The sequence below is a fragment of the Phalangium opilio genome, unplaced genomic scaffold (assembly GCF_054372755.1).
Source record: "Phalangium opilio isolate 3A_F unplaced genomic scaffold, DU_Popi_V2 ptg000003l_1, whole genome shotgun sequence".
Taxonomy (NCBI): Eukaryota; Metazoa; Arthropoda; class Arachnida; order Opiliones; family Phalangiidae; genus Phalangium; species Phalangium opilio.
Window position 1 is genome coordinate 13,589,166 of NW_028324145.1, and position 24,733 is coordinate 13,613,898.

The 24,733-nt window shown below is 40.5% G+C and overlaps 1 protein-coding gene and 1 long non-coding RNA gene across 2 annotated transcripts in view; both read right to left on the bottom strand.

Annotated features, from left to right (window-relative positions):
* LOC149717981 (uncharacterized) overlaps positions 1–24,733 on the bottom strand; it is a 57,315-nt gene that overhangs the window by 20,511 nt on the left and 12,071 nt on the right. The window lies entirely within an intron of this gene.
* Positions 13,693–17,491, bottom strand: LOC149717982 (uncharacterized). Its single transcript, XR_016368303.1, has 2 exons — positions 14,858–17,491; positions 13,693–14,788 (listed from the first exon to the last, which is right to left on the bottom strand). It is a non-coding gene; the product is annotated as an uncharacterized LOC149717982 (long non-coding RNA).

Below are 24,733 nucleotides of genomic sequence, written 5' to 3' on the forward strand. Positions count from 1 at the left end.
CTTTACATTTTCGGGTAATTTAATCTAATTTCTCCGGAATTGTTAAATTATTTTGTATTACCATGAAGGTAATTACTAATTTTCTTACCGGATTACCTGGGTGGTATGAATGAATATTGTAGGCGTGGCTTAAAGAGGTAAACGATTAGAGATTAGCGTCGTCATGTCGCTAACGTAGAAATTAACGCCAACCAAAGTTCATGTTACGTACTAGGTCTTCATTAATTTTTCATTTTAAGGAATCTAAATTCAGGTAGAATATTTTGACTAATTTAGGTGAGTCAACTTTAGTTGGCTCGTGTGAAAATAATTTGGACATGTGAAATAATCTCCAAATTTGAAGTTCATCACTGACCATGCAATTTTTTTGACCCATCTAGTTGAGTCAAAAGTTGTATCGCCTAAATTCCAACTTAATTCAACTGATTTGAGTTAAAAGTTACGATTGAATGTATATGCCATATTTCTTATTATTATCTCATCTCAATTTTTCACCTAATATAAAAACCTTTCCTGGAATATACAATGTAAAAATCTATACGAATTTGCCAGTAAGGGGGGGATCGATAGGTTTAGATGTGTCGCTGTGTGCGGCGAAATGCCCCGGGGCATTTTTATTTCCACCCTCGTACATTCGCTTTGTGTCCCGGATAAGAGTGTATATAACGAAAGGGAGTCCCGGTCCCGGTGTGTCCCAGTAGACGCAGCTGCGGACCGATATTCCTCCCTTAAATATTAAGGATGAACGCGTTTTTTCCTTTTTTTCCGCCATGATGAAGACTTCTCTTTAACACCCTATGATAAGAACCATGATTCCAGATCTTTCCAACACGAGCAATCAGTATGGCCTAATAGTAAACCGTAACCTTGTTTGATACTATTCGTAATACGGTAATGCGTAACTTCGCACATGCAGCATTCTCGAACTGAATAAAAGTGACATGTTTATCTCGTTCTGGGTATGCAGAAATACACTAGTTGAAGTGTTAACTAAAGCTAGTTAAGTGAAGTTGGAAGCCCGGAGTGTTTATGATTGTAACTCCTTTAAAAGCTTAGTGTTTCTTAGGATTTTGTAGATGTTTGTTGTCTTTGTAACGTCGTAGATATGAAGATAAACTTATCAATTTGAAATGAAACGCGTACAATATATGTGATGAAATATATTGGTTTACTTCCTGTTATAGGCCTTAGTCGCTAAATATAAGCGCATCGTAGTATTTTACGCATTGCAAAATTAGAATGGTACGATGGGTGTTAGTAGAACGCAAGGTCTCCGGGAGACACGGGTCATTATTCGCTTCAATGATCAATTTCAGGGATCCCCATCTCGTACCGTGGTAGCCCGATTTCTCCTCTCTCTTCTCTCTCTCCATCCTCTTTCCAAGTAGACCATTTTTTCCACTGTTGCTCCACCACTGTATTATTATTGTACATTTTTCCTGCCTATATGTTCCCTTGGAAGCAATTTTTTTATCCCCCTTTCCCTTCACTGTATTATATACGGTATACTTTATGAAAACGCTATTTAACACGGTGTGCATGCAGGGTAAGGCGACCCTCCATTCGTGATAATACAGATTGGGTTGAATGTTTTTGAATGTATGTGTAGGAGTGAGGTTTTTCTTTTGGGGGGAACCCGCGAAACTGCTCACCGTGGTTCATTTAACATTCGAACGAGCAACATGATGTTGTATAATGTACACTATTTAAATCTATTAAGATGTTATCATGGGTGTTTGGGGTATGTGGCTGTAACGTTGTGTAGAGTTATTTATTTCTGGCTTTTTAAGGCATATATCTGTTTGAAGACTTCTGAGAAAATATGCCCTTCAATTGGTTCAAGTTTAGCGTGACTAATTGAGAATTAGTTTCTAATTAAATTGTACTTTAAGCTTAAGTTATATCTTATAATTTGTACAGTACCTTTTAAAATCAATCTCAGAACATTAATCTCCCCCAGAACTGCGGTTGATGAGAAGGGATATAAATGCAGACAGTATAGCCCTTTATAAGTCGAGTATGTGGGTTTGTACGAGTATTAAAAGAGCAATGTGCCTCTTTTTTTCCACCCCTTGTCGGCTTGATTCCATCACCGGGGCTTGGTTCGCAGAAGCGGAAAAGTATAGAGGAAGATTTTGTCCAGTATTAAAAAACTGTAGCGTACGTCATGAGCCTAAAAGTCCCACGGTCTTAGCTTCCGCCATTATCCACTCGAAGTCTCCCCAACATAAACACTCGTAGCCGCGTGTCTCAGAGAGAGACGCTCCCCTTTTAGCCTGGGCTTAACGTTCCTCCGACCATATACTATGCACAATCAGTCCTTCCTTCACTATTCTAAGGCCTCTCGTTTCTAGCCTTCGTCGAGCAAACACTAACATGGTGTGGTTGAAGCTCTAGAAAAGGCAAAATGAAAAAAATATAATACTCACATGAATCTCTTCATTCTTCCTCTTCTGCAAAATCGAAAGTTCATTGAGATCCCTTCTTCCGGTATTTTCGTTTTGAGTAGCACCACCCCAAGCTTCATACCTAAGTTCTGGCTAATTTAGACCAATTGTTGGTGAGGTCTTTCTGTAAAACATTAACTTTTCTTCGATATATTAACTGATGCCGGCTAACAAACAGATTCCATGGTGCCTTTTAAACCAATTAAAAGAATATGTTTGTTAGGTCTTAGTTTTGAAGAGCTATTGAAATCCCTTTCACACGGAGATTACCAATATGCCCAGTGCCCACCCTTCAAATTCAAGACTAAATTCCACTCTTGAGTTAAAACCAACTTGACTATTTTATTATTAGTTACTATTTCCCATAGGTTTAGTAGATCCCAAATGAATGACGTAAGTTTAATCCCTTACTTGATTCATAATTCTGTATATGCAGTGACTTCGATTTCCTATATAGCTCCTCCGCTGGAGAAGTGAAGAGATTTATTGGGTGTATCGAGAGTGTATCAACTCTGTCCCCTCCCGCTTTTGCTCTCGTCGTGTTTTCGCGCCTTACCTATATAGTATAAGCAAAAGGCGCGTCTGAAGAGGTCCCGGTCACGTGTCTGACTCAGCCCTCGTATCCGTGTAGATTGGTGGGAAGTGAGAAGGTTTTGATCCCTTGCCTCGTTGACCCTTGAAGAGGGGACCTGGACGCGTGCCGATCGAGGTCCGTTGGCGATGCGGACGGCCCTACCTTCTCTTGTTTGTATATTCCAAATTGGTCTTGACCTTGTCAAATACGTTGTGGTACCGTAAGAGGCCATTTTGCGGGTTAGGGGGATATAGTTTCTGACATAGCTTTGCTTATATACTGTATACCTAGTGAAATGCAAGCTGACTTAAAGTGTACGGTTAAAGACTAATAATATTTTGGTTTAATTTTAATTTTCGGTAATTTATGGGGGTGTATACATTGTCGTTAATTATCTTATTCTGTACACGTCATAATTAACCAAGTCGCTTTGGTGACATGTGCCCAACGTGGATTTTTACTCTCCGCAAAAGGGTCCGCTGGGTTTTCCTCAATCTGGTGCTTAAAACATCCACCCCCTCCCTTTTTGCCGGTACAAGAGTATGAATTGGAGACCGTATCAAATTATGCAATATAAACATCTCATTTTGCGGGGAATCCCTTTTGCCAATGATACGGATATGCACCGCAAGGCGACCGTAAAAATCACCATTTTAGAGTATAACCACGGTGCGGCGTTTAGTTCCGCTGTACGATTTTCTTCCCAACTATATATACAATTTTTCTGGATGCGGATGGATGCTGGAAAGAGGAGGGGGAGGAGCAAGAGGAAAGAGAGAGATTCCTTCTCTCACTAGGGACCAAAAAACGCGAGCTCTCTGTTTATTGACAGTAGTGTATGATCACAAAAACGCCGCTTTACTTTTTTGGTACGGCTCGGAAAACGTTTTTACTCTCTCTCTCTCTCTCTCTCTCTCTCTCTCTCTCTCTCTCTCTCTCTCTCTCTCTCTCTCTCTCTCTCTCTCTCTCTCTCTCTCTCTCTCTCTTCCAGCATGCACTAGCATCCTCTTCTTCCAGTATATTTTCCATCTCTCCATCCCGATCCCTGACGTCTGATGTCGGTCTTTTGTAATCGACAATCCCCCGCTTAGTTTCTCCAATCCATGATAGCTAGTTGACGGAACAGATTTTTATACTATTCTACGTATAAAAAACTTAGCTAGCTCGAAATGGCAGCTGTTAGACGCGCGAGAGTTTTTACCACTCTTCCTAGAGCGAGCTCAATTTTCCATTTCGTTTGGAAAAGAACTGAAAATAATATGGAATATATAAAAAGTTCCCAGTGTTTACTTTCTATAAATTTTTGAAGTACGTTTTAGAAACGTATATATTTTAAGTCCCATTTTTTTTGAATGGGAGCATTCGGATTCCGACTTCGTTTAGACTACGCCTTGCTTTAATATAAACAATATACCATAATGCAACTGTTTATAGCTTTTAACGTTTTCTTTCTTTTTTTAAAAAAATATTTTTTAACAATTCTACCATAAAGTATGCGAGAAATGGAAAGCTTACATTCACATCCAGCGCCTTACTTTCTTTTTTTATATATTTCTCTTTGCTAGTAGTGATGTTAATTAATTTACAGTTGAAATTAAATACTAATTAAACTCTGATAATTACTATCTTGAATATTAAGTACTCCTTTTCATTCATGAAAGCTAGGTTAGACTGAGACAATTTATTTTGAAGGAAAAAATTAAATTTAAAATGAACGCGGTAAGGTTTATATTTTTTTAGTGTTTAAAATTCAGTTGGGGAGGGGAGTGGAGTTAAGTTTTCCATGCAAGGCTCTAAAATCTAAAACTCTGTATAATATTAATCATTAGTAGAAAACTAGGGGTGTTCTGAAAAAGCTAGGAGTGAAGCGTAATTGAGTTCTGGTGGTGCAAATGCGGGGAGTGAAAATAGCCGTGATTACTCGGGAACCGCAAAAGAAAAAATATCTCGTGATTCAGCTCTTGATATGAAATTAGCGGATGGAGCAAGAGCTCTCTCTCACTCTCTATCGCGTCGGTGGTTTAGATTATAACAAGCTTTTTAGGGAAGCAACAGATATGCAAATGATTTTTCCTTCACTACACCGCGTTCCCCTTTAGTAAGTGCCTCTCTCTCTCTCTCCCTCCCTATCATCTTCTCCGAAAGTATTTTGTACAAAGCCCCAGCCTACCATGTATAAAATAGAAAGTGTAGAATTTTTTATTAGAGGGGAGAAAAAGTTGAGTTAAGTTACGGTAATGTTCTGTTGAGACCTATTTTCAATTGTTCCTTGGATTATTCTAAGAGTTTGTGGTGCCTCTGATTGGGTAGAAATTGTTTTAAAGTATATTCCACCTGAGGTACCCATTGGTATATTATAAGATTAGGTTTTTATGTGAGGAAAGGGTTATTGAAGCGATTTAAATAATCAATATATTTAAATAGCGTTTGCCTTGGCTTATCTTTCCCAATTGAACTATAGAAACTTTGAATGTTCTTGCAATTTCTTGGTTATACTATTTAACATAGCCCCTTTAAGTTTGCTTCACCCTGAGCACCGGTGTGCAGCTGGTGAAACATTTCTACAGGCGCTCAATTTCTTATGGCCTATTTTTATCTGAAGCCTTCCATTAATGAATGGTAATAACTAGACACGTGACTTTAATAGGAATTTCAGTAAGAAAGGAACATCGCGAGTCTCTTTTTTGACAATCCTAATTTGACAGCTTATTCTTAGAACCATTAAACGAACGAAAGGAAGAAGGCGGCCTCTCTTTCTTTAAAGGGGACGATAATATTCGTACTCGCTTGATTCTGGATGAGAGATTCTCTAGCAAAGTATAATATTTTTTATCTTTTCTCGCTCGCTCTCTCTCTCCAACCTCATCTTTTTTCCCCTCTTTCTCATCCTTTGGAAGAGGGACCTTTTCCGATATAGTTTAGAGTCTCGCGTCGTTCGATGATTTTTGCAAAGAGCGAAAGGGCCGTTGCACGAGGCACGCGTCTCGAATGTTTTCAATTCTCACATGAATATTGTAATTAAATGTTGTTTATCGCGTGTGATTATCATTCTAGAGGTTTCCTTGCGTACGAAAGCGAGAGCTTTGATTATTGTCAGTTATTTTGAGGTACAGTAGACTATTCTGGAGACAATTAAACGCATTCACGGCCTCACCGATCCATGCTTTGCCCGTTAATAGAAGTCGAACAAAGTTGTTAGCGCTCCCTTGCCCTTGGGCGTCGCCTCGGGCCGGAATCGTGCTGACAACGCCACTGACAAACGCCAACTCCCGGCTCGTGTCCCGGCCGACCCGCGCGCCATCCTATCCTATCCCATCCCGCCAAAACCTTCTTCCATATACCTTCTCTCTCTATTCTCCGTACCTTGCTCTCAAACTTCCCGGTATTTTGTTCCGACCCAATCTCCCGCCCATCCTTGATTCACCTTCTACCCCACGTACCATACCTTTCTGGCAGTACAGCACGCGCTCTTACCTTCTTGCAATTTCATCCCAGGTTGGCTGCTTGGCTTTCTATTCCTATAACATACACCACTGGAAAGTTACGGTCGCATTTCTACTCTAGAAGTTTCTCTATAGTTTTAGTTTTCGTTTCTTTTATAATTGCGCGTTAAGTTAAGACGGCGAAATGACACTGATAAAAACATCCGAGTGAATTCGAGTTTATGAAGTTAGTGTTTGTCTAACATCTTCAATGATGAAGTTTCCAATTGGAACGTTACCACCTTGACCCAGATATATTTCTATTATAAAACAGCAGGCTAACTTCGTAAATATTTTACGCAATGTTATTACGTATTGCATAACGCGACACATCACTGGAGGGTTGCTTGTTTTATGAAGAAAGTCCAGTTTAAGTCCGAACGAGTCTCGTTTCAAGGTAGGCCGCGTCGTGAAAACCCCTTTCAGTCCGGGTGCCCCCCCTCTCTTCCCCCGAACGTTATAAACGCAACTTCCATTTTCTGGTTCCTATAGGTTAAATTTTGGAGCCGCCGGCATTGTATGAAATAATTACCGTTCATTCAGGTGCGCTATTCGAAGGCGAAATGGAAGCGGAGAGAAGAGTGGGGGGTGGGAATAGTAGGGATTGAGAGAGGAGGATGGATAGCGAATTAAAGCGCTAGAGAGAGAGGAGAGAAGATCAAGAGGAGAGAAGAGGAGGAGATAAATTTTGTTGTACGCGGGGAGGTAAACTACAGAGTGATGGAGTGTAAGGCGGGAGGAGAAGCGCGAGAGCGAGTATGAAGACGAAGACATCCCAAAATCTCCGGAGCGCGGGGCGCAATTAGCGAGCCGACACTGGATGCTGCCGTGGATAAAGGTTTGTCGGGAGATGGGGAGAGATGGTTTGATGGAGAGAGGTGTGTTGGTGGAGGATGGAGGAACGATGAGAGTTCTGGCTGGAAGGCAGAATATTGGCGCTGCCAAACGCAGCAACGAGCACGTCGCCGACGTCTATTATACGCTACGTTTCTCTCCTCTCCCCACTCTCTTTCTCTCTTGGCTAGCTCCTATTATGAAGCGAAAGGCCTTGTTCGGGGAGGGAGGGCTAAGCCTTGTTGGTGACAATTTGTTGGACAGCTGATGGCCCCGAGCTGATTCCTTCCCCGGTCTCGAGAAGACTTTTCCAGATTACCTGTAAAAGGAACGCTCAGTTCTCCGCACCCCCTCATCTTCCGTATACTCTTATTGCTCCAACGTCACCCCATCTTCTTTAAGATCTTCCTTTAAAGAGACGGTGAAAGGGGTTCAGTCACAGACGTAGCCTTGCCTGTTCGTGCACGGTCAAATTCTTGAATTGTAATAATTAGATCAACTTGAGGACTGTCTGTTGTCGCAGCGTAGGTTTATTTTCTGCATAATGTCTTAAACTCAACAGAATGCAACTCGCTGCAGCTGGTACCAATTTCCTTGTATTCTCATTAGAGAGAGATAAGTGCTTCGTTTCACCGTCCATTTGGCGATCTCCTTTCTAACCCTCAATGTCATAGACAGCACGGTACAATATCGACAAGTTTCTTGTCACCATCAGGGTTATCTCTCTTTCTCTTCTTAACTCGCTGGATATATATAGGGGCTAAGATCCTCGGTGGTACTTTAATAAGAAGTTTGTTTTTTACGTAACCTATAGTAAGATATAGTTGCTCGTATAGTGGCGATCTTTTTGCGTTTCGTTGGTGCGTGTGGCGGCGAGATAAGCTTTTAGCCTTTCTCCAATGATCCCCGGGCGACATCTCTCTCATCCCCAGCATCCCCGCTCGCTCCTCATCTTCTCTTCACTTCCTTTCGACAATCTCCATCCCCGCTATACACGTCTCCTCTTCCTTACTCTTTTACGTCTTGTTTGTTAGTTAGAACAACTTGAAAAGAAAAGACTTTGAAACCTTTTCTCTACCCAGTCTCCTTCCACCACTATCTCTTGCCTTTTAAGCGCTGTGTATCTATATATAGGGATAGGATGTAGGTGATGCTGAGAGGATGGGGAAAAGATCTTTTCTCTGGAAGTAATTACCGCGGATCTTCTCTGTATCTTAGCGTCGATACGCCTGTTTACTTGACTACCTGTTATTGGGGGGAAGGGAGTCCATTCCTTTTACCTGCATGGGAAACTCTCCGAAATGGGGTTAGATACATAGAAGACTGAGACGATGTTGTTTGGGTTGTTTTCGCTGTCTAACTTCGGAGTTTACGTAGAAAGTGAAACTCAAGGGAGTTAAGTACGTCGTCGATGTTTTATAATTGATTAAAATATAATTTTTGAAGAAACTTAATTTTGGGTTTTGGTAGTCGACACATAATTCGTATATAATTCTTTTGAATGTGAAGCAAATTCAGAAGGCAACCTTATGAGATAGTTTAATATTTTTTGATACCATGAACGACCATCCTTTACAAATATATCAGCCTAGTTATTGTAAAAAGAGCTTGGAAGATTAATTTTTTTATCTCTCTCTCTTACCACCCAAAGATCGGTTATCTGTTGCTGAAAATGGGTAAGAGGGTGAAACGGTATAAAAATCGTTTTCAGGGTGTATATTTATATGAAAAAAAGAAATCCCGTAATAATGGATTCTGGGAAGGCATTGTTAAAACTTCACGGCGTTATTCCATTTTGCTTTACGTTCTACCATTTTACCCCAACGGTATAAGGATGAAGATACTGGCAAAGTTTTGGATGGGAGAGAAGGATGGTTACAATAGAGTCACCCAAGCGGAAGCAATTGTTCGTGTCACCCTGAATAGGACTCTGGCTTGTGGTTCCCCCTATTCAATTCTCACTCCCTACGACTACCATATAGGCCTACTTAGCCGACTATTTAGGACAGTACCTACGACGCATACCCGTCGCGGTAGCGGATAACAAGTGGCGTGACCAAAGATATTTTTTACGAAATTGATGGGGAGGATTTTTAGAAAAACCGAAAATTGGTATTCGCGATCATAGACTCTATTGATATAACGAAAGGAAAATATTATGTTTAAGCGAAATATTTTGGTATTTATGACATTTCGAATGAAGTCGGGGTTATGGATCTTTTAACTGCTCTTATAGTGTACATCGGAGAAGCTTACTTACAGGCAACAAAAACCAATTACCGAGAACTTTATTTTTTAACGCTTTCATCCATAACTATTTTTAAAGAAAGTAAACTTGACAAAAAGAAAGTAATCTTAACTTTGGTACGAAGAAAAACGACTTTACTCTGAGATCTCTTCGGTAAGAACCATCATCGTTAAGACTCTCTAGGAGAAGAAAAAAAAGGGAATTTTTACGATAGGCTGTGATTAACGAGTCCAACCTTACATAAACGACAATTCTCCCTTACCAACGGTTATATTAAAAAAAGTGGGAGTCAAAAATTCAGCCCTCAGTCCATAAAGATCGTGGCTTCCGGAGCTATTCTACCTAAACGGACTCCCCCCTATATATACTTATAGGTATGAGACCAAAACTAAAGATACACCATAACCTTGGATAAATTAAGTACCGAATGCTTAGTTCCCTTTCGCCATCATTACGTACTTTGAAACTGTGAAGTCCTACCTAGCCTGGATGCTTTCAACTCCCTAGGTTACGTAACTCCAAAGAATACAAACGGTGTACTTACTACATGTTGCGGAAGGTTGCTGTGTATACCCTTAGGTCTAAACGCTTTAGGAACGATGAGTGTATGGAGCAAAACTGGAAGCGGTAGTTTTTGGGTATTGGAGGGGGGGAAGAGGACTTGGGTGCGAAATGAACCCGATAAGGTGTGGGTGCATGCGTCTCCCGGGAAAATGTAGTCTTGAGTATAAGAGAGAGAAAGAAAAAAAAGTATTCTAGCTCTAGGCATCCCTTAATGGCCCCTCACGATTTAAGCCAAAAAACGGAACGGTTAAAGACGGGAAGCGCCCGAACAAAATGCCCCTATCGCCTCGACCAGGGGCCTTTTTTTTATTCCAGGGCGAGAACATTTGGTAAAGGGCGGTTGACCCGCGGGGGAAAACAATCTTCTAGCTAGTACCATACCACCACCCTCGAAAGAGGTAGATCATTGCCGCCTACAACATTCTCCGTCCATGGAGGTAAATTGAATTCACGAGAACCGTGTTTATCTAATGATGAGTTAGCCCTTTTAGTTAACGGTTTCATTCCGGTTCGTCCCGTGAACGAACTAGAGGTCCTGCCATATATTTATCAGCTCTAGAAAACAGGGAACAACTTTTCTCATCTTTCATCACGGATGTGCAACGCGTTCGGTGCAGATACCCTTCATCAACTATAAGAAATTCGCGCGAAGTTTTCAAACTCCTTCTTCATTAGGATACCCATCAGCAACTATTCTCTCGGATATTTTTTAAACTTTTGTTATATTTACTTAGTTGGTAGTGTCACGAGGGTTGCCTAGCAACGTGATCTGTTAGGCAAATTAAAACAATGTTTGTATTTATCAAAACTTCAGAGTATATTTCTGGTTCCATCAACTTCTCTACAGAACCTTGATAAGAAAATGAAGGGGTGGCTTTCACCACATTGAACTCACACCTTGCATTGTTACGTTACGTAAAAAAATAAGGGGGGGTGGGAGGGGATGGTGCTAAGGACGTTACCGATAACGCTATATATATTCCCAACATTGCAAGAACACCCAAGACATAAAAAGAAGTCCGCAAAAACTTTTAGGATAGGGGTATACGGGACTGTGCATGGAGTACTGAGTGAGAGAAGGGAAGGTGTTATGTAAGAAATAAGCCAGAAGAATACGGACCATTACTGCCAAGGCAACCCAACCACATATCCACCCGAAGTGGATGAAATTGAAGTTCTGAGTGTTTATTATACCTCCCACCCCTTACCGGAAGTAAGGCAGTTTTGTAGTCAGGGTATAGTTAATATAAATTAACATTGAACGCATTAAAAGCTTTGAGTATTTCCGTTACATGCGCATTATTTTCTAATTATTAGGTAACTATGCGTATGAAACGACGGTAAAATAACATGGGATAAACGCGGGGCAGTTTAGAAAGATTGTAAAATAACATGGGATAAACGCGGGGGAGTTTCTATAACAGCTGAAAAGTCATTATAGCTTTAGTTTGATACACTTTTCATCTACAAATACCTGGTATAGTTTGGTTAAAGTATATAACATGGGAGGGGGGGGTTCAAAAACGTTAGGGAGAGAGGGGGGGAGAGGAACAGTGTCTGTAAGTGGAGTAAATGCTTCTTTTGCGGCTCGAACGAACTCGCGTTCCATAGCTCAGCTATATACAGCCAAAGTGGGGGAAATGAGAAGCCGCGAGGCATCCTGGGATGGGAAGGAGAGAAAATGATGCTGGGACGTAACTCCATCCTCTTCCTCATCTTGGTTTTCCTTTTTTCTCAGTGGATGCAACGTTGAGTGTGTGGATATAAAAAACACAACTACAGACTAGATCGCGCCTAAAAAAGAGCCAGCGAGAAATGTTCTTATGGGCGCTAGGGAACGAGTAAATTCAATAGGGGGATGAAATGACGGGGGGAGTGAAGAGAGAGAACTGAATTGTTGTTAAGAAAGAAGAGGATAATAGAGTTTTTCGGGTATGTACTAGTCCTTAGACTTCGATGATGGATATGCAGGGTGGGCAAATGCCTCATGCCCCTTCCCCCTTTTCTCCCCCCCCAACTTGCTAGCATTTTCTCTGCAGTTAAATATATTTCGGTATATCTTAGTTCGAAACCGTATATTTCTTTGTACTTTATTAAGAGAGATATTTTGCCTATATCGCTAAGAAATTGGGATATAAGATGGCACAAAAAACCGATTATTTATAAGCATAAATTATCTTTCTTTTTCTTTGATCGATTTTTATTTCGTTACGAGGTGTTAGGATCAGGATGAAGAGTGAAAACCTTCAGAATGTTTCGTAATAGGAATGGGAAAATTAGTTTACTTATCCCGAATTTATTTTTGTTCATTTATATAGTCATATAGAACCTTCTGGCAGTCAAGTTACTTTTTGGAAATGAAGTTTATTCTGCAGTTTTATAAGCTTAAAGGTGCTATAAAAGCATTCCCTCAATAGTTTTTGAGTCTTTGGTACTAAGAAATATTTTCTGCGGTTATTTTCTGCCCATGAAATATATATCTGACCTTTGACCTGTGTTCCTAACCTTCATCGATCTTACCCACTCGTCTATTAGCGGTTTGACAATACCTCGTTGTACAATATGCCCTTTTTAAGTAAAAGTTTCGCGCTGAAGGTATTCCCCAACCCAAATCCAGTAACGATATCAAAAGAAAGTCGACAATGTCAGGATCTTCGTCACCTCTGTTCTGTTCGCGCCCAAAAAAACCAGGAGGAACTTGGTTGGTAGACTTCCCTACACTTCTCTTTTTTGTACACAGACATATTATAAAATTTGAAAGAAACCCCTGTATACCACCACCGCTATCAAAAACCGACTAGGCGTGATATCCCTCTCATGGTTTGCACCCCGAGTTAGGCCTAACACTAAGGCGCCCTTTAACAAAGACGCGTACGGGACGGGCATTGTATTTCGTAAAACCTACACCTCGTTGAAAAATTTTGGGTAAGGCGCCAAAAAAGAAGTGTTTGAGCCCTTAGTTTGTCAAGTAACCCCCCAACTCTCGATGCATGGTTCGAACCCAAAACTAGGGTCCTGGCCGGTCATCATTGTGCGTTTCGACCAGAATCTCTTCGAGTGTCACCAAGCGAAAGTAATTGAGCTATTTGAGGGGCGCGACAGAGGGGAGAATGGTCTTGTGTGTGTGGTTAAGGATGATGAAAAAAATAAGTGCCTGGTCGTGTAGAGTCAAAATGCTCGGAAGGTTTTTTGAAATGAGGATTATTTCAGATTAGAAAAACCATATCGAAATTGCTTGAAATGCATGGTTTCTGCGGGTTTTTCTGCATGAAGGTCTAAGTGGTTAATCTTTGTTTCTATCTTTTACTATGATAAATGCTCGAGACAGTTGTATTTAATTTTTTGACGATGGAAAAAATTAAGTTTTCCTAATGTTGGATAGGAAATTTTCTTCCCATGAATTAACACCATACATTACACGAATACGTTCTTGTTATCAAACATTTGTCCATAGCGATAAAAACTCTGACTCAGTTCCCACTTCTTTTGATTTTGAACATAGATATTCCGCGTTGACAAGATTATATCTTAATTTTTCATCAAAGTACCTTCAAGGTAATAATTTAACCTTTGATTACAAAAACAAAGTTCTACATTTCGATGAGGCTATATATATTATTTTTTAAATAGAAATAGTACAACATTCGTGGGGGGAATTGAGTAAATTGTAAGTACACGCGTTCGTCGTTTCTCCACGTCTGACGCAATCGGACCCTACGGAATGCCCCAGGCTTCTTAGAGAAAACGATCTTGTTGACATAACTCGGTGCTCGCTCTCGCTCTCTTTTTCGCTCTCTTTGCCTAGAATGAAAACAGTCGTATCAACTGTTTCTACTTTCTCGGAATAGTTCAGCCTCATTCGTGGCTCCAGCTACGTAAGATCTAGCCATTCATTCCTACGCATCTCTTGCTCTAGCTCCGCATCTTTATTTCTTGCGCTTTTAGCCGATTTTGCTCCTTTTTCAAAAAATACACTCGGGGCTAAAGAGAGAGAGAGTTAACTTTAGTTTTTGCTAAATATATATGTTTCCCAATGAAAATTTTAAAGAACATTTAATGAGCCTGAAGGGACTCGGATTACTTTAAAAACTGCTCGTGTTATTTCGCTTAGTAGAGCCCGTTTTTGCGCTTAATAAATAAACTCCTTTTTGCTCGGCGTCCGCGAATAATTTAACAGTTTACTACGTTTACTCGAGGGCCTTTTTAAAATTAATCCCCAGCTATATTCCTTCCTTAAGAAGGAAGGACTTAAAAATGATATTAAGGAATTTGTAAACGCGTAATTTTTTAAAAAGTTGCGTTTAGCCCGCGCACACGAGTGAAATTATTAATTTCTTACATGAATTTTTAAAATACCCTTTCTTTATTATTATTTCTGTCTATTAATGAAACCCTGTGTCGACTTCATATCCATGAGCGCTTTCTACGAATTGCCTTAAGTTAGGAAGATAAAATATATCGGAGAAAAAAATTAAATGGAATGACAATTGGTTTAAATAAGGAAATTTTATTGAGAAAAATATTTTTAAAGATAAATCACCAGACGTCGTCCAATTTTGAAGGTTGATTTCCCCGCAAAGCTTAGGTGTGCAGCACGTTGCCAACCTCCAGGGGTTAGTGCCCATTATTCCAGATATTACTGAAGTTGGAAAGCAAAGAAAATTAGGGCATTGAAACATCTATCGTCTTTATTTTCTTCTTCCGTTACATTTCCGAAGATTCCATAGATGAAATTCTGGGTTACATCTCGGGCCTTTCCTCGGGATGATGTCAGCATCCCTGTAGTTGCTTCTCCGATCTCTCTCAACTCGGTCTCCTCGTTCTCTCACTCAGTCTCCTATTCGCGTCATCATCCATAGTGATCCCGCCCCTTTTCGCCGTATCCAACATCCCTCCTCCGGCTTCGGAACCAATGAAGAGAACTTGGGCATCCTCTCAGTCACGTCAATCCGCGGATGGAAGCCGTCCCTTTCTCTCTAGCTTTCCACGTCAATTTGTATCCTCTTCTTATCCAACCCAGATAGTTTTTCCTCAGCATCTTCCCTAGCTTCTTAATGTATAATTTTGAGCCGTGTCGTAATATTTCTTTCGAACTAGGGGTAACTGTAGGTCAATTCCTCTATATCGAAACGTGTACGGTCAACTCTGGGTGCTCTCGGACGGACCGTTATGGCGACCTGAGAGTCTCGTAGTCTTCCCGGAAGGAGAGAGACGCGAGAGACTGAGGACCCCATTGACCCGGTGTGATGCCGTCGTCATATTCCAGTCCACCCGGGGCTCCGCCCAAAGGCTTCCCTCTTCACCCGCCTTCCGGCGTCTCTTCTCTACGTAACGGGAATGCTATGACAGTTTAAAATATAGCATCCGCGGTATTCGTCGCCAGTGCTAGCCCTTTTTCTCTTCCCCCAACGACGTTTTTCCCCCCGCCGACGCTACCGTTCTCCTTTTCCGCATCCTCCTATCCTCCCCCGCGTCTATATCTCGTCATCAACTATACCGTCTTTCTCCGGTTTTCCATCCTCCGTCACGTGGAGAAAATTTTGCCCGCGCGCCGCGCCGACTCGGGCACCCGGCGGCCAGTCGTCCTCGTTTTGACCACTCCGAAAGTAGAAAATTGGTCGGGTCCCGCGGCCTTCCCCCTTTGTCTCTTTCTCCTCTTTCGTCTCTCTCGAGGAAGCGACTCCGAATAACCCACTCTACTTCTTCTCCGGAGCTCTCTAAGAAATCTTTTTGGAGAAGAGAGAAAAGTACTTGCCCAGCAGCGGGGGTGCGTCGACCAAGCCCCTCACTCTCTAAACTCCTCTCTACACGGTGCACACTGCCGGCTATCCGTCACCGAGTCTAGCGCTTCTTTCTTCTCCGTTTGCTTGAAAACAATCCGGTGGCGATGCTCGTCCCTTCGACCCGCGTCGAAGATCGGCACTTCGGAAACTCCACCGTATCCAGAAGCGTACACCCCTCGGGCCATCCGAAAGATCTGCCCTCTCGGCGACTTCTGTAAAAGAGCTTGGAGAGTCGGAGAGTAAAGCACGCGCTGCACCAGAGTTAATCTCGCCAAAGCCTCCGGGTCATCTCTCTCTCTTTCTAGTCTTTCCTCGATTGAACCAAGGACGACCTTGTTTTGTGTCCTTTTTTACCAGCGTCGCGACCCACTCCTGGATCTCCGCGGGCCAAATCGTCTGCACCCATTGCAAATACGTCAAAACATTTTTCGCTATTTGAGAAGAAGAGTGCGAGAAACATTGCCTTCCAGCTCTAAAGTGTATTTTTTATCGTCATCGCGTTAAAAAAATAATAAACAAGAGAAAGAAGTCTACAGGAAAAAAAGTTGGGGCGTTTCGGTAGACGTCTCGTCTTAGCCCGGAGCGACGGAGGGCAATTCGGGCTACGGCGGTATGTCCTTCTTGGCACTCGACTCGTGCTCCTGGCAGGTAAGCCTCTAGAAAGCTCTCGATCTCCGTTGGTTAGTCACGTGTTCTCCATATGCCTAACCCCTTTCATCCCCAAATTCATTCGATTGTTTCTTTTGGACAACCCACTTTTGATGTTTCCTTTTTCGTCTGGTTTCCTATCTTTTGACATTCCGAGATGGTGTTACTGGATCCTTTTTTAATCGCGGGCTAGTTTACGTAACCCCCCTCCTATTTTTCGGGACAATAGCTAGATCCTTCCGCGCCTGACAAGACGTTTAGTATCCAAGAGACAAGAAGAGAGAAATCGTGAAAAAAAAACCTTGCTTTATTCCTTAAATCCGGCGTCGACGAATGTTAGGTGTATTATTTCTTTTCAGTTCTTTTTTTCTTACGGGGGTCTTCTTACTTCAGTACGCGATGGGTATACATCTTTTCTCATCCTCCAGCCCTGGGTATCCCCTTTTCTTCACCTGAGGGGTCGGCGGACTTTGAACGAAGCTTTGCCGAGGTGATGTTTACAGAAGGGACCCTCAGGGCCCCGCGGCCATGGCAATGGATGTGAGCGAGAGAGACGGAGACGTTCTCTAAAAGCACCATCTCCATCTCTCCGGATTCGTATCCCCCATTCCTCACCCCTCCCCCTGGCTGTAAAAAAAAAAGAAATCAATGTCGTATTTACTTACCATAACTTAATGGCATTTGGTCACTGTTTAGCCGGGCACCCTCGGGGGGAGGGGAATGTGAAATTGGAAGAGTGTTTATGAGCTATTGTATTGACTCAGGCCTCGAGCCAAGGAATCGCTTCGGCTCCGAATGAGAGATGTGTATATATAGAAAAGAGGCGAACGGACGAATAAGGAAGAGGAAAGAGACGATCTAGAACGGAGACATGCAAAAGCGAACACGTAGCTACGTTTTCCAGCGCGACCAACCTCGCTTGCTTCTTTTCCATTTTTTTTTTCTTCACCGCCGCCGTATACCCTTTTTAAAGACGTATGATACCGAATGTATCCCGGCGACTTTTAGCCCTCGGGTTTTATACCCAATCTTCTACTTAACGTTTCCATTCCCGTAAAAGAAGTAAGGAAGGAAGAAAGAAAAAGGAAAGGAAGGAAAAAAGATCTTCTCTTCTACCGCCTCGATCTCTCTCTTTTCTTCATCCGTTCTCTCGCTACCAACAGTCAAGATTGGCCGCCACAAAACGCTGCATCGGGACGTCCACTAAACCCAAGAAAATACTTGATAACATTGTCGTGTCCTGTTATATTTAAATGAAACGCGCCTACCTGTGACTCGAGGTAAGGTTTTATACCACTTGGACCAGCTCTATCTATCTATTTAAGGATATTGATTAATGACCCGCTGCATTGGAATGCTTAACGCCTTGATCTCTTAAAGTGTATCTAAATCCCGTAAGCTTTAAGGAATGGTGCGTGGGAAGTTTTAAGGCGTCAAACCGAGGCCCCGCCGGTTTCGTATTCAATCTTATAGGGGCAATTCCCTTCGGATGTTGAAGCCTTATTCCCGTACCCGGGTTTGATTCACTCTTCTCCGGGATTCCGTGGAATATCCGTTTCCGATTCGCGGCCCGCTCATCCTTCCGTTCTGAAAACTTGTTAAACCACCACCACCGGTTATAGTGGATCAAATTTCGTTCATCTCCCATAGGTTTTACCTTTCAATAAATGGCCCAATATAAAAGTAGTATTGTTTCTATTTTTATCCCCATAGAGCGGAATTGGATAACAGTAGGCTATTGGTTGCGCGTGCCAGCTTGAATTAAGATCCCGTATTTTTCGATAGGATTAAAGAGTAGAATTGAACGACGTGTATTTGCTTTTAGTTATTTTTTCTATCTTTTTCTAATGCGCCGGTCTTACGCGTGGTCCCAGGGAATTAGTGGTCCCAGGTTTAATCGTCTGAAACGAAGGCAGTTCAATAATATGGTTGCCGGTGCCTATGTAACTATGGCTAAATATCTCGGTGTCCTTTTACAGTCCGGTGGGGAAACGTAGAAACGGTATATAGGATTTGTACAGAATTTTTCCGCTTGAATACAGCTGCTCATTTCGCGGTCCTGGCTGCGTGCGTGGATCCCGGTTTTCGCGGTACCGGAGCGCGCACTCGGTGTAAACGTCCACCAAACAGTTCCTTTTGTCGGTCGAAGCCATAAGCCTTTTCAACTGTTCCCCACTCTCGCTTTCCAAATAAGCTTAATCCACCCATTCAAACTCTTACCGAGCTCTCTCTTAATACTTCTTCTATACTCGAGTCTATACACTACCCGGGTACCGTATTGCCCGTGCGCCCGGGTACCATGTGTTCCTCAATTTATTCCCGCCAAAAAATAAAGCGCGAGATCGAGTCACCATCCATGAAATGTCAAAAACAAACGTTTCATAATAATATAGACTTTATTTTTTTTCTACTATAAATTTGCCCATTTCTTTTAACTATTGCATAGTGTCATTGATTGAATTATGTATTCAAGTTATGTTAATATTTTAGTGTTCTTAATTGCTTCCGAAATAGTTTATTAATGAAATTGAAATTTATCGTTTTGGTGAACTGTCTTTACATTATAATGAAGCACCCCTGTAGAGATGTTTCACCCGCTGCACAAATACGCGCGCCGTAAAACGAACACAAAGGGGTACCTAAACTTTACTAGTTTTAAGTTTTCTCTGATATGTTCTAGAAATATTTATTATTCAGAATGTATTTCCCTTTAAATTGATTCTGTAAATAAGTGATCAAAATATTAAGTACATTAGTTTGCTTAATATTGCTTGCTAAAGCCATATCTGATCACGTTTAAATTAGGACCACTGAATGTATAACGCGGCGAATGCAAACATATACGCGTTTTAAAATTTATTGACATATCAAGAGACCAGTGATTAAGTTGTTTTGGTCTTAAGTTAATTACTTCAACCATTAATTAGTTTCCACAAAGAGAACTTTGATAACCAATTTAATAAATCTATCATTTGATAAAAAAAATTATAATTTTCCTTCGCTGTAAACAAATAGTTTTAGAATGCGATTGTTGAAGTTTGATTAGATTCCTTGAATGATGTTATAGGAACAGAAACTTAGCTATATAATATTGCAAATCACGAAAATAGGGTTAAAAGAAGTACGTGGGCTTCACGCAAAGACCAGGGAGCTCTCTCTCTTGGAAAAAGTAGGCGGTTTTTGAAGACTCGATAATGGTTTCTTGATTCGCCTTTGGGAAAAATGCCCGCATTAAGGGATTCACTCACTGACTACCCATTCCTCCACGTAAAGAGGAACGCTTGGGTGTCTTTGTTTTAACTCAATTCCGACAAAATTGGCGGGAAAGTAAGTCTCTGATTGTGCCTGATGGAGGGCTAAAATAGCAACACCTGAACGACGACTTAGTACGCGACGGACCTCTCGAGAATTGTCGCGATCGTGCATCAGTTAGTTGATCTAGAAACCGCGGTTCACGTTAGGATGTATTCTCTTTACGATGTCAGTATGCAAATATGGCGGGTAACTCGCTCGCGCCACGTTGCTGCTACGTGATGTTAGAACTTCACGAGCCGCCAATTCTGACTTGTCCCGCGAGGCGAGTCAGGACACCGACGTTACACAGTTGCTTAAATTGTCTCCCCTGTACCCAAAGCCTGGTTCGAACTTAGAGCTTGCAATGTCTTGTAGGTTTTATTAGAACTAAAGGTTGGAAAAAGGGCTTTGGGATCATTGATTTTTGGAAAATCCTTGATGTTATTTAATATATTCACTTCTCTGCGTGGTTTCTTTTAAAATTTTTGGGGTTTGGGGGCTTGGATCTCTAGAAAAATACCGTTTATTTACGCTTAAAACCCCGTAGAGATCTTGAGAGTTTTCTATCCGATTCCTTATATGCTAATCACTATGACTTTGGGTTAAGTTTTTCCGAATTTTTAATTTAGAATATTCTAAATCTATATGTATATATAGCCCGCGAATGTTTTAAATTTTGACTTATTTTTAAATTATTAATCGACGACAGTATTTCTGGTTTGGGGGTATATTATTAGTAAAGTTTTCTAGATTTGTTTTCACTGAAAACTTGAAGATAAATTATTTCTCCTTGGGCCAGTTCAGTTCCTCCATTTTAGTTGGTAGTTACTAAAATTTTGGGGATGGAGGGAGGGGGAGGGGCCGGGTCTTTGATATAAATATTCGTAACATACTTTAAACTGACCCGCGGTATATCTTTAAATTTTTGAATTTTTGAAGCAAAGGATAAATTTAAATCAATTAATTTCTTGATTAAATAATTTACGAGTGACATGAAGCATTTTTGAAACCAGAGGGGTTTTAGGGTTTAAAATTTTCCCTCGACTTTCTAGAAAATAAACATGAAGGACCCAACAATACGCGTCAGTCAGTTATGTATATATTGCAGATAGAAGCTAGGGTGAAGTCCTAAGGCTTCAATTAAAACTCTTGGATCGTCAAAATTTTAGAAAATATAAAAGGAATATTACACCCGATGTAAAATGTTTGACCCCATCATCTTTCTCCCTGAAACTGTCGAATTTAAATCCACGTGAGGGTACATGAATTAACCTAATATCCCCGTGAATATGAACCATTATATGGCAAATTAGTAAAGGTTAATTTTCTTTGCGTTGCTTTTTCATTTTTATTTGGATATTTTGTTTTTTAGTTTTCCTAGAAAAATATTCATTTGTTTATTTGTAATTTGCAAAATTCACCTTATTGTTCTTACAAAAGATAAATGACGTCAAAACAAAGAAAGATACTGGTTATGAATAATTAAGTAATAAAAAGGGAGCAAAATTTTGTGGTAAACAATAAATAATTTAAATCTGTAGCATATTTAAAGCACATAGCTAAAATAATCCAAACGCTTAAACATATTTTTGCATGCACTGTATAAGCAGTCGAACGCCATTTTTGAAGATAGCATCTAATCTAACTAATATTTGATTCTGGAGATAACTTGATAAGTTAGTATTGATACTTAACTACCTACCTACTACCCATCTTCCTCGGGTTTCGTGGGGGTATTAAAGACATTCAAGAATGCATACCCCTTTTGGGGAAAAATTCTTTTCTCACAAAGTTGAGAAGAGCTAGCTTGCTATAGTCTGCGAGGGCATGAAAGCGGAGAATATTTTGGGAAAATTAATTTAGTAAAGAGAAGGGTTTGACGGGGGTGGGATATGATTTAAATAAATTATTCTTTTAAAAGTTTATTTAGTTTTCTCGTTTTAAAAGGTTTGTTTACATCTCCCCTGACGGATGGGGTGAAACTATATACATCTCCCACTCCCTGCAACCTCGCTTTCTATAAGTTTTAATTCGGTAAACAGGCCCCTTTTCTGAGGTTGTTCAAATATGCCTAATTCCATTTTACCTCCCCCCAACTATAAAGCGACTTTAAAATCTAAGGTAGGTAGTATGAAAACCAAAGGCCTTAACCAAAGCACATACCGAGAAAGAGCTCTCAACTCGTAAAGGTACATTAAGTATAATTCCTTTTATATAAACTCAATATCAGAAGTTCATCGTCGTGACGATTTGATGAACATCTTTGTTAAGAAATTTAAGCGCGCGAGATTTATAATTCAATCGCCAAGGCTTAACGAACATCAATATTTCTATAAGGCACGTGATATTCAGAATTGTTAAAGCCATCCAAACAGTCCCAAACTTCAAAATTCAAACTAGGCTTAAGGAAGTGCCAACGTATCATAAAGCACGTGATATTTTGACTTGTTAAAGCGTGCCAAAATTAAAACAAGTTGGGAAAACCAAAATATTACCTCTCCGTGTCAAGAAGATTATATAAACTTAAAGTATCCAATGAAAACGTTATTATGTTTCTGAGTTGGGGTTTCCCATTTTTGTTGTTGTTTTGAAAAATATATCGCAATGCACGGGCCTTGATAGATATAGGAGGCAATGAATGAAATATATCACAATGCACGGGCCTTGATAGATATAAGAGGCAATGAAGGAAATATATCGCATGCACGGGCCTTGGTAGATATAGGAGGCAATGATAATCTCTCTCTTTGCACCAGAGGTTTATCTTTAATATTTAAATAAATATAATTATTTTTAATTATTTTAATCTTCAATAATTAACATTAATAATAGTTAAATCGTTTAAAATAAAGTTATACCTATTATCTTCTCAAACTTTGCTAATATTGACGTTTAAAGTTAAGGGTACCCCTCTTGCCCGCTTTTTTCAAATTTGGGGTATATATACGATTCGTTTCCATTATAATAGTAAGGAAAAAGCGCAATTGCGAAAACCTTTGGTGGCGATCCCACCTTAGGGAGGCTAGACGTTTCTCGTAACCCTAGCTGATCGCCGCGTATATCCTAAAACCAAACGATGATAATGGAGTAGAAGCCAATGATACAGATTGGTGTCTATGTGGAATAGACGGAAGACCAGTGGATGGTGGTGTTAGAAGCCAGTGTAAGTGCAGACTGGTGTCAATGTGGGATTGACAAAGAGCAGAAGATGGTGGTGATTAGAAGCCAGTAAGAACAGACTGGTGTCCGTGTGGGATGGACAAAGACCAGAAGATGGTGGTGTGAGAACTCAAGTAGAGGAGCCATTTCCGTGACTGTGAAAGCAGTTCGGAAATGGCGAACACGTTTGCTCCGATACGCAAACTGCGAACGCGGTCACGTGGGTGTAACAACGGACAGACAGACAGACACACAGACAGACACACACACAGACAGACACACACACAGACACGGCCGTTACAGAACCTCTCCTGGACTACGTCACACGGAGAGGTAAAAATTCAAATTAGGCTTAACGATGTTGTAGTAGCCGCAATGGGCCTTTTCTACGATTCGTTTTTGAAAGTCACGTGACATTTTAACCTCGGTTATAGTGGGCAAAGGGTTACGCCGTTGTGTTACAGCACCGAATGAACTTCTATATAAACAAATTTGCGTATGACGACGGTTGGGTTTTCCGAGATTAATTTCTATTCGAAATGTTGCGATCGTCATAAAACGAAAATGCGCGCGGACGACTGTACCTTATGCGTCTGTTAGTCTGTGGTGGGCACGCCTGTTGAAAAATACACATCGCTCATTTGCAAGACTAACAAGAGATTTTGCCCCAGGCCCCCCAAGCTCTAGCCTCTTCATCCGTTTATACATATATGTATGTGTATATATAAATATCTAGAAATGTATATATATACATACATATGTACATGGGTGCTAGGTTTGCCAAGGCTTAGCTATTCTCTCCTTTTCCTCTCTGGTTTCACTTTCCTTGGTTACGTTTAGGGAATACAAATTCGATGCGGCATTGAAACTTTACATCTAGGTGGATATGTATGTATATCTATAGGTCCTCCTTCCGGTTTTAATTTCATACCTTTTATTTGCAACCGCACCAGTAAATTAGTACCACCGTCTTTGTTATTTAAGGTTATATGCCTTATTTATATTTGTTGTTCCTTTTCACGGTGTAGGAAAATTTAATGAAATTAATTACATTTTTGGGTGCTAGTATATGTGGTTTCAACAAATATTTTCATTTTTAAGGTATAGTTTGTTCTAACAAAAGGATAGTGTAGTGTAAATAAATTCTATTATGAATAACGATGAAACTTACTAATTAATATGAAAATTTTACTGTTTAATCACTGAAATAATTTTTGGGCTTTTGTCTAAGCCATAATTGCAAACTACTAAGCATAGCATTCAGTCGTTTTGAGGAATTAACTTGAACATTCATGGGATAATTAGATAAATGCCTTTTGTGTTATTTCAAACCTCAACTAATTTGTTTAAATTTTCTTCATACTCAAGTTGGCCACCGAAATTTAATTACAAAACAACTGAGAATTGATTTAAGATGTAAATTTAATGAGGTTTACGTCACTTTTTATCGTGATCGAATTAAATCAGTTAGTAATCGAATTTTTGTATAGTTGGGGAGAGCGTGCAGGTGTAATTCGTTTATTCTGATTCGCTATTAAAAGTTATACTAAAACCTTATAGCTTGTTGCGTGAAAGAACCCCTAAGACAATATCTCAAATTTAATGAACAACCTTAACTTAGGTATATAAGGCAGAAACTTAATTCAATTCATTCCCTAAGTTATACAGGCTTTTTAAAAAGGTCCCAAAGAGATAGTAAA